The following is a 9,976-nucleotide window of genomic DNA, read 5'->3' on the forward strand; positions in this document are numbered from 1 at the left end:
ATCAACTTTAGAGGTTCAGCTACCAGTGTGTCATCAAATATTCCATTGTGGGTACCTAGAACACTTTTCCATCACTGGGTTCTAGATCCATCTCACTCTGGGCAACAACAAATGTGTTCTGCCAACTGAAGAAATCACTAGAGAAAGACTGAGCAAAGAAGATAAGAAAATGAGAATACAGGTGTGGAAGGGACTCAAAGATCAAGGAAAAATGCACCAGGATCCAAAAAGAGAACGTGATGAGGAAAAGGGGCCAGACTGAGGAGCTGCTTGAAAACCCCACTGCTCTCAATGGCAGCTGTATGTATGGACCACACAAACCACTGCAGGATGCAGATTTTGACTCACAGAAACGAGCCTCATGGGCTGAGGAACTTTCTTTGTGAGAGAGGAGACAACCCCAGCTGCAGCAGCAGTGGCAGCACACGAGGCTGCTCCTGGTGGGAGGCTTGGCTGAGAGTGGAGCTGGTGCTGTGCAAACTGCTCCAGAGATCCCAGCTTAGTCTGTGAGCCCAGCCCTGCAAAACCAGCTTTGAACTGGGCACCCAGAGCCTCCAGCACAGCACAGGGACCAGGGATGTGCCACTGGGCAGCTTCCCTGGAGCTTCCCTGGAGCTGCCAGTCCCACCCCTGCTCAGATCTGCCCATGCTGCTGCAGCCAAGCCCCAAATGTTCCTCTGGGGAGAGCCAGACACTTACACCTTAACACAGAAGAGGGCATAGTGAGCCTGCAGCCAGAAAGGCTGGGAAATATTAGGAAAAACCAGTGGGTGGGGGAGCTCAAGGGACCAGTGGGAGGATGCGGGAAATCAGTAACACAGATCTGAATAACTGGTAACAATTATTAGATCTTTTTTTGGTATGAATCATCTCAGAGACTCGTCATTTCAATGATGTCACTCAAGGGGCAGTAAAAAATACAGTAGAAGGCCCCAACCTGCCATGGCAGGGGCTTGGAGCCACAGGTGATTGGCCAAACAAGTCTGGGAAATGTCAGCAATGCATCAAAAAGGGAGCAAGTTTTGTGGAGAATATCCACTCTAACAGATCAGACAGGCAAATTTGTCTTTGGCAAGATTATGATGTTACTTAGAGCTCTGATGACTCTGCCTGAACTGCTGGAGAAGGAGTTGTCTCACTTATCTGATGACCACTGACCTTGTCCCTATCCTCTCCCCGAGGGCAGAATTTGTATTTGAAGCAACAGGTTGTAAAATCAGCCAGCCAGAACCACCCTGAGGGAACAAAACCAAACCAGAACAACACAACAGCCCAAACCAAGCCAACAGTAGAGTGAGTTGGAACAGAATCTGTTCTCTGGGTTCATTCCCAAACCCACCCAAGATCTCCCAGCCTTGCAGGGGAAGGGGCAGCAGAGCTGGTGCTGCCTTCTGCACATCTCATCTCCTTTCATCCTCTTAAACAACTGCAGGAGAAAAAAAACTCTGATCAACAACCAGCAGCATCAGCAGGCCCAGGAACTCAACAGTAACCACATCACAGTCCTTCCTCCACACCTTCCACACCCCCTTTTCAACCTGCAGAACCATGACCATTTTCTGCCTACATAAAACACCTTCATCACCCAGCCCATGTTTGCTTCTCACCTGTGGGCAAAACACTGGATGCTGTCAGTGCTCCTCTGCAGCCAGTCACCTAAACCTGGCAGTGGCTGAGGAGCTGGGTGTGAACAGACATTTATAGGGAGTTCCAAGAACTTTCTCCATCCAAAATGGGGGTGGAAACCCTCCCTGTGTGTGGAGCAGAGCAGGAGGAAAGCTGAAATGATTCACTGCTCCAGGAAGGCTCTCAGCTTCCTGAAGTCAGGGATTATCTCCAGGTTGCTCTTCCATTTTTTTCCACAGCTTCCAGCATCTACCATCCAGAAGTGCACTGCCAGTAAGAGTTTCTTAAGAGGGTTCTACAACATTTTATTTTTAACTTTTTTGACTTCTATGGAATTCAGGCACACACAGAGAAAATATAGGGCTTGTCTCCTGGAAATACTGTGCATTAGAGAGCTGCTATTGGTTCCAGACCTTCCTTACCTATGATGAGAGAAAAGGCAAAGGGAAGGTTAGAGAACCCTACAGTCACAATTTCAACACAGTGGTTTTCAACCCAAGATTGAAACAATCCAAGGTATTGCTATATGGTCTAAGAAAGAAGATCAAAAACTTCAGGTCTCACCACCATCCACTGATTGTGATGGAGCAACTACTTAAACCCAGGAACTTCAATTTGCTTGGAGCTTTCTGGGGAGGAGGGAGTGGGGACCGTGGGGATTTAGGGAAGGGTCAAGACAAGAAGTCCAGCACGTGCACCTGGAGCACAGCCCACTTCAACAAGGTAATGTGAGTTTGAGCCAAGTACACCATGTTGAGTTATCAGTGTCTATTATGAACCTAAAAAAATTAACCTTAATGGTTAGCATAATGCTATGTTTTTACAACATCTGTCAGCAATTATTTGTATTTACTTGCATTGCAAATGCAGAAGAAAAGTCAGAGAAATAAACACCAGAATTCCCACCAGTCCTGTGTTTTCCCACAAAGAATCTCTAATCATGGCTGTTTAGACACACACATTTGTTCCTTGCCCTCTCCAGCATGGAATTTCTTCCCAATCCTCTGTGACCAGTAATTATCAGTCCTCATTCACCCTGCAGCAAATCTGGACTAACCCCTCTGCAATTAGTGGTGTTAACTTCAGGGCTCTTATAACAGAAATCATGATATTTCTTGGATTCCAAGCAGTTCCTGCTCTCCCCTTGGCCCTGCCTTGCCACAGCAAGAAGGGAGGCAGGGAGAGCCAGGGCTGTGCTCCAGTCACACTCCACCTGTGCAAGGCAGGGTGAGGAACAGGTTAGCTGGGTGAAAAGTTCACTGCAAGCTGAGCTGTCTGTTTCTCTTGCTTAATTTATCCGATATTTGGCTAACCTTGCTCTGAACCCAGCCCCCAAGACCCCCTTCCTCTCATCCCTCCCCAGTGGGTTCATGTCAGCCAAAGACACCGCCCCCAATTCCCTTCCCCTGACCCTGCCCAGGGGAGCGGGGGCTGGGACACGGGGCCAAGCACAGAGCACAGCCCCAGCACTGCTCAGATAATCATTATTTATGCTCTAGACTTCAACAAGAGCAAACACAAAAGCCCTGCAGTCAGCAACATTGCCTGACACCGTGTTCCAGCTTATCAGCCTTCCCAAGGCTGCATGGCACCCTCCTGCACTCCCTCCTCCTTCTGAGGATGCAACACTTCCTAAAGCAGCTCATGATCATCCCTGATCCCCCCAGCAGCCCCTGCCAGGGAACTGGACAAAGTTCCCACGTCCACAGCCTCTGAAATACCAGTTCACCCAGCATGTCCATCACCTCATTTCTGCAGCTCAAGATCCCCAAAAGGAACCTGACAGACAAATTTGAATTTTGCACAGCAGAGAGCAGTAGCTGCAGTGACACAGAACATGAGCAGGGAGACCCTAAGGAGCTTTTCTCACCCCAAACCCATAAATTCAGTGGGAGGAAAGGCTGCAGGGTATCAAGGTGCACTATTGCTGCTCTTTGGAGAACAGGACTCCCTGATCCACAGACCTTTACACACCCATAAGCTGCTCACCCTGCAGAATACAGCCAAGTTTGCTCAGAAGCTGCTGAGCAGTTTCCCTTCCCCTGGCAATTTACACCTCCCTGCCCAAAAAATGGGTGTGAAGAGCCCCTGAGGTGACCCCTGCAGTGCAGGGCACTGCTCTGGGAGCCCTGTGCCAGCAGCTCTGCCCTGCACACGTCAGAGCTCGCTGCTGGTGATGCAAACTGCAGGAGAGCTGCCTGGAACACGCAGCCTGGCAGCCTCTCCTCGTTCGCCTGCTGTGCTCAGGACTGTTCCCAACACTCTTCAGGGCAACACAAAGTGTGTTTGATGGGCTTCTCAATGGGCTGGGCACAGCTTCAGAGCAGGGCACAATCCAAACCTGCTGAGCTGTGCCTGCTGCACTGAGCAGCTGCTGCTCCCTTTGGTGTTGAGCCTCCCCAGAATCCACAGTTCCATTCCCACCCCCTGACAGGTGACTCAGGGTGTGCTAAGGTTCTGTGAATGCAGCAGAATTCAATCCCAGCTAATGTGTCCTCTAAACCTTAATTTCATCATTTTTGACCTGATAAAGAAAGCCTGACCTGACAGCTGTGCCATGGCTTTGATACCCCTGAGCTGCCTCAGGTCCAGGAGAGACTCTCACTTTCAAAAAGACAACTTTTTATTCTTCCAGTCTGTATCATCAGAGTGCCCAAAACTCCAGTGCAGTGTGTCTGCACACACAGTTCCTGTCCCACTGTCAGAGAGGGCAGAAACAGTCTGACAGCTTTGCAGTAAGTGGAAATTCCTTGTGGTCTAAGAACAATATTAAACTTGTTTCTCAGGGTCAGCAGATGACCTTGCCTTGACACATGGCTTCATTTCTCTGGAAGCAGTGAAGACTGGCCTAGTTCTGATGTGGTCACTAATTTAGTGACACCATCCATTCCAAACTTCACCACTCCCACACCAAAGTAGCAAAATACCAGTTTACAAAGAGTACTTTGAAATAAAAACCCCCAGGCCCTTACCAAAGCACATGATCCAGCACCACCCTCCCCATCTAATGCTCTATTTTTTCAAGGCATGAAAATTGCTGAGAAGAGCCAAGTAAGGTTGTCAGGAAGACATGAAACTTTAAACTGCTACATAAGTAAACTGAGGATACACAAAAACCCCTCAGCCCATGTGGCATAACTCGTAATTCTCCTGGTACCTGCATTCCTCAAGAGTAGAGCCAGCACAGGTACTCACTACTGCCTCAAATAATTAACCTATAAAATAACTAACAATGTATAATTTCCATATAAGGAACCCTTTGTGCAAACTTTATTATGGATTTTAATGCCTCTTCAAAAGTGCTGGAATTAGTCATGGGTGGGTAAAAAAGGAACAGGATTATTTCAACAGGTGAAAGTCAATCACAAATCTCAGTGCCACAGATCTCTGTTTGCTCCTTCCAGCCACCACACAGAAAAGCAAAAATACTTCAAAAGATGCCATACTTGCATAATTAAAGGTGTGCTGAATGCAATGAAGCTCAAATTGTTTACAGGTGCAGCTTAAGAATCAGCTAATTAAAAAAAAAACAACCTGCACATAGTTGATGCAGCCATTTTAATAATTCAGCCCAAAACCCCAGAGTTTGTTCATAACAGAAAAGAGCTTGTGAAAACATTGAGAGACACAACTTCCACTTTAAAAATACAGGAGAACAATTAACAGGTCAAGCTGCAAAGGAAATCTGTGTCCTCTTCTCCATGTATCCAATTTAGAGGCTTCTGTTTGTAAAGAAAAAAACCCAAACAAAACCAAGAAAAAAAACACCGCATACAAACTGCAACACTCCATCCCCTGCTCCCAAAACACCATCCCACATCATGAAAATGTAAGAGGGCAGCAATGGGAAATTCACCCTCTCAGCCTCTCAGGCAGATTCTCCAGCTCTTGCTGGCTCCTGAGGAAGATTTCTGCCCCCCATGACTGCAGCCAGCCCCTCACTGACACAAAGCTCCCCCCAGGCACTGGGGGCACAGTTCCAGTGGCTGCTGTGGGAACAGCTCAGCTCTGACACAGCCCTGCACTCAGGGTCAGAGTCAGCACCAAGAGATCCAGGAATGATGCTGGAAACAAAGGAATCAAGTGTGGTCAGCCCAGCTGGTTGGAGCATTGTGCTGATAACACCAAAGTTGTGCCTTCAATCCCTGTACAGCCCATTCCAGAGCTGGACTCCCCCTGGAGGTCCCTTCCATCCAGAATAGTCTGTGATTAAATTAAAAATTAAATTAAATTAAAGCCAAGGACAGGGAAACCCATGACCCTGGCGGCCTTTCATCAGCTGGTAAGGAGTGCTTGGGGTTCTGAGGTTTCTCCATGTCCCACCCTTTCCCACAGCTGTGAGAGATTCCACTGGAGCCCCACCCCAGCCCTGGGCTGCAGAATCCCAGGAGATAAATGTGTGTGTGTCAAACACTGAGAGCAGGATGGCTCTGGCAGCAACAGGAGGGATTGATGATCACAAACAGGGATGATTGTTGATCACAAACAGGGATTGTTGCTGATCACAAACAGGGATTGTTGATCACAAACAGGGATTGCTGATCACAAACAGGGATTGTTGTTGATCACAAACAGGGATTGTTGTTGATCACAAACAGGGATTGCTGATCACAAACAGGGATTGTTGTTGATCACAAACAGGGATTGTTGATCACAAACAGGGATTGTTGCTGATCACAAACAGGGATTGCTGATCACAAACAGGGATTGTTGCTGATCACAAACAGGGATTGTTGATCACAAACAGGGATTGTTGCTGATCACAAACAGGGATTGTTGATCACAAACAGAGATTGTTGCTGATAACACACCGTGAGAGAGAACAAAATGAGGCTGGAGAAGGGCCCATGAGGATGTAAGGCAGCACTTTCCTGGGACAAACATCCTTGTTCATGCTCCTGAGGACAAGCACAGCACAAGGGCAGGAATGAGGCTGGGAAGAGGGCAAGGACTCTAAGGGGGATCAAGATCACCAGAGACCCACACAGCCTCCAATCCATTTCCAGAAAGGTCTGAAAGAACATCCATGACACCTGATCTGCATAGAAACTGAAAAAAAAAATCCTGAAAATGGGAAACTCAGTGCATGAAAAGGCACCCAAGCCTGGGTGGTGTCCCCTGTATCCTGGACATCCCATCAGCTGGACTGTGGCAGCTGGATCCATGGGGAAACCAAGAATGACATCCCAGTAGCTGGATCAATGCTGGATCCAGGAATGTTGATTCTTTTCCTTTCCTTTTCCCTTTTCCCTTTTTCCTTTTCCCTTTTCCCTTTTTCCTTTTCCCTTTTCCTATTTTTCCTTTTCCTATTTTCCCTTTTCCTATTTTTCCTTTTCCTATTTTCCCTTTTTCCTATTTTTCCTTTTCCTATTTTTCCTTTTCCTATTTTTCCTTTCCCTTTCCTTCCCCTCAGGGATGTCCTGCAGGCTCTGAGCAGCCCCAGGGCTCTCCCAGCTGGACCCTGCTCCTGCTGTGGCTGGACAGTGACCTCAGCACTGGTGAGAGGACAGCACCCAGCAGCAGGAGGGGTCCCATCCACAGGAGGGTTCAGCACCTACAGGGCAACCAAAATATGAAAGATCCCTCACATGTGGGATCTATTAGGGCATTTCGAAGGAATTCACGTTCATTGTTTCCCTTGAAATATAAAGGTTATAAAACTTAATGGCCACATGACAAGGAAACTATATGAAACACTCAGAGATTTACAGAGTGACTGCTCAGCTCTTGGGGCATGTGGCTGGAAATTGCTGGTCAAAAGCCAATGAGCCCCATGGTCTGAGCTTTTGGGCAGTTTTCTTATTTCTTCCTTTCTTTTCCTGACCTTGCAGACTGGTATTTGGTTACCACAGCAGCTCTGAAGTCAAACAGAAACACAGCTTGTATCTTCTTTCAAGTATTTATTTCTTTTGTCCTGTTAACACCAAGTAATGAAAGGAATTGTAAGGATTTTGAAAGGGGGGGAGAGAGGAATGAAAGCAGGAGAAAGGAAAAAAAAAAAGGACATAATGGCTTAATTTCTCACAGCATGTGCAGCACAAATGAACAGTAAACAAATCCCACAGAAAAATGCAAACAAAGGCTACGTTTGCTCAAAGTTCCAAGAAAAAAGCCCATCCTGAGTGCCACTGAGCAAACATTTCTGTGATTAAAGCCTCAGAGCCTCTGTGTGAATCCCAGGCCAGTTCAGCACAGCAGATACTTTCCCCCTTCTCCCAGAACATCCCTGGGCTGCAGCAGCCACAGGGCTCCATTTCCCAGCCTTGTTTTAGTTTAAGGCTTGGAAATGTTGTAATTATGGCATTAAGAGGAAGCAGCAATCTAATCCAAGGATCCAAGGGCAAGTGTGAAAATCCAATTAGAGATTTGTCACTGGGGTTTGTCTATACAGAGTGAAGTAATTAAGCAACAGATCATGAACAAATACTGTATTTTGTTGGGATTTCTGACCCCAGCCAGGTCAGAAACTCATGATGTCACCAAAGAGTCTCAGGGTCACCCTAAGGGTTGTACAAGCAGTACAATCATCAATTATCTCATTGTGTGACACCAGGTGAGGCTGTGCCATGTTCTGTGCCACCTTTCCTCTGTCTGTAACAAATGGAAATGCTCTGGCAGGGTCAAGCTGGCACTCAAACAACCTGCAGTGCTTTTTCTGCATTTCCTTACTTCCCAAACCTCGATTGCAGCACAGCTCTAGCCCACTTTATTTTCTTGAATGAACCAAGGGTGACTATGCAGCCACACAAATCTCAAAATACCATCAAGCCATTCCCGTCATGTGGAAATAAGCCATGCCCTGGTGTTGGCAGGTCACTCATTTCAGTGAACTCTTTGCAGGATTTCCAGTGTGATTATTTTCCCCCTGATGATCTGAGGCTGAGAGGAGAATCCAGTGAAAGAAACAAAACCAAACTGTGAAAACTTTCTGCTGCAAGTAAAAGCAAATGCACTTTTGACAGTATCCCAAGCTGGGGATTTTTCCCTTGAAAATGTCTACAGGCACGTTTTTGATCAGGGGATTGGAAACATGTCATGAGAACACACTCAAATATGCATTTGCATTCACACTGCTGCCAGAAGCCATCTCCCAGCCATCACCAGACATCCTGGAGCCCCTAGAAAGCTTTCTGTGGGATTGGAAGGCATCCAGCCAGGAGAAAGCAAAGCCACCATGTGATTGGGATGGCCAGTTCCACAGGAGAACTGCACATTAATGAATGGCAAGCACTCAAAGCAGGAGTTACAGGGGAGAGCTTGCAGGGAAATCACTGGCCAAGAACCATCATGTGCATAAAATATTTGATAAATGAAAATCTGAAAGAAATCTATGTAAAAATTGTCTATTGAAAGAAAGCAGGCTGATTTTACAGCCCATGTAAAGCAGTGCTGCTGGCTGTAATAAAGATAACTGGAGTACAAGTTGCCCACCCAGCCTTAAAGGATGTGCACCTCAGACTGCAAAAAGACACTCTGAAGTGTCTTTTGATTTATCTTTTTATCTTTTATTTTGTCTTTTATATTATTTCAATCACCGAAATAATCTATTTTATTATTTGTGTGTGGTAAATTATCAGAAGAACTCAAACAGCAGTGCTGGGTATTGGGGCTTGCACTCTGTTTCTATTTTTCAACAGATGATTTTTACCTTATGATTCCCCCTCTAACCATAAAGTGAGGTTCTGGCCACCCACTCCCTCCCAGTCCTTCCCAGTTCAAATTCGGATCGTGTAGGTGTTAAACAGAATGTGCAGTTATGAACAGAGCTAACAGCTCTCTGGGGTTTAGCTTCATGCTCCAAAGGAACAGATCTGAAGATATTTAGGGAGGTTTGCAGAGTTAATGTCTAAGAAGGTGTGCACAAGGCTCAGGTGAGGGGTGGTGCAGAGAGGAACAATTGCAGGCACAGCATTATTCTGGCTCAGGACTCTCCAAACACAGCCCTCTCTCACAGCAACAATTGGAAGAGACAGATGAAATGATGAAAAATGAAGGGATCAGCAGAAATCAGACCTAATATAAACCCAACTAAAATAAACTCAGCATGGCTCCCGTGGCTCATTCAAAAGCAGCTCTGCTCCAATGAACTCAGGTCAGGGGGAAGATGGAACAGAACTTGCTCAGCTCTGCCTTCAGCAGCCTCTGGCTGCTCTGACTGGCAATGGGAAGAGGATTCTAAATGGAAATACTGGAGATTGCATCACAGGAAATGTGACATCTCCTTAATCCTGGCCTTCAGAATTTGAAAGAATTAACATTATTTTCAGAAATGATGTGGGGTCAGAGATGTGTGTACTTGCCTGAATTCAAAGCCAAGCAGTAGTTTTTACATAAGAAAATTTATAATTCT

This window comes from Erithacus rubecula (assembly GCF_903797595.1).
Source record: "Erithacus rubecula genome assembly, chromosome: 24".
Taxonomy (NCBI): domain Eukaryota; kingdom Metazoa; phylum Chordata; class Aves; order Passeriformes; family Muscicapidae; genus Erithacus; species Erithacus rubecula.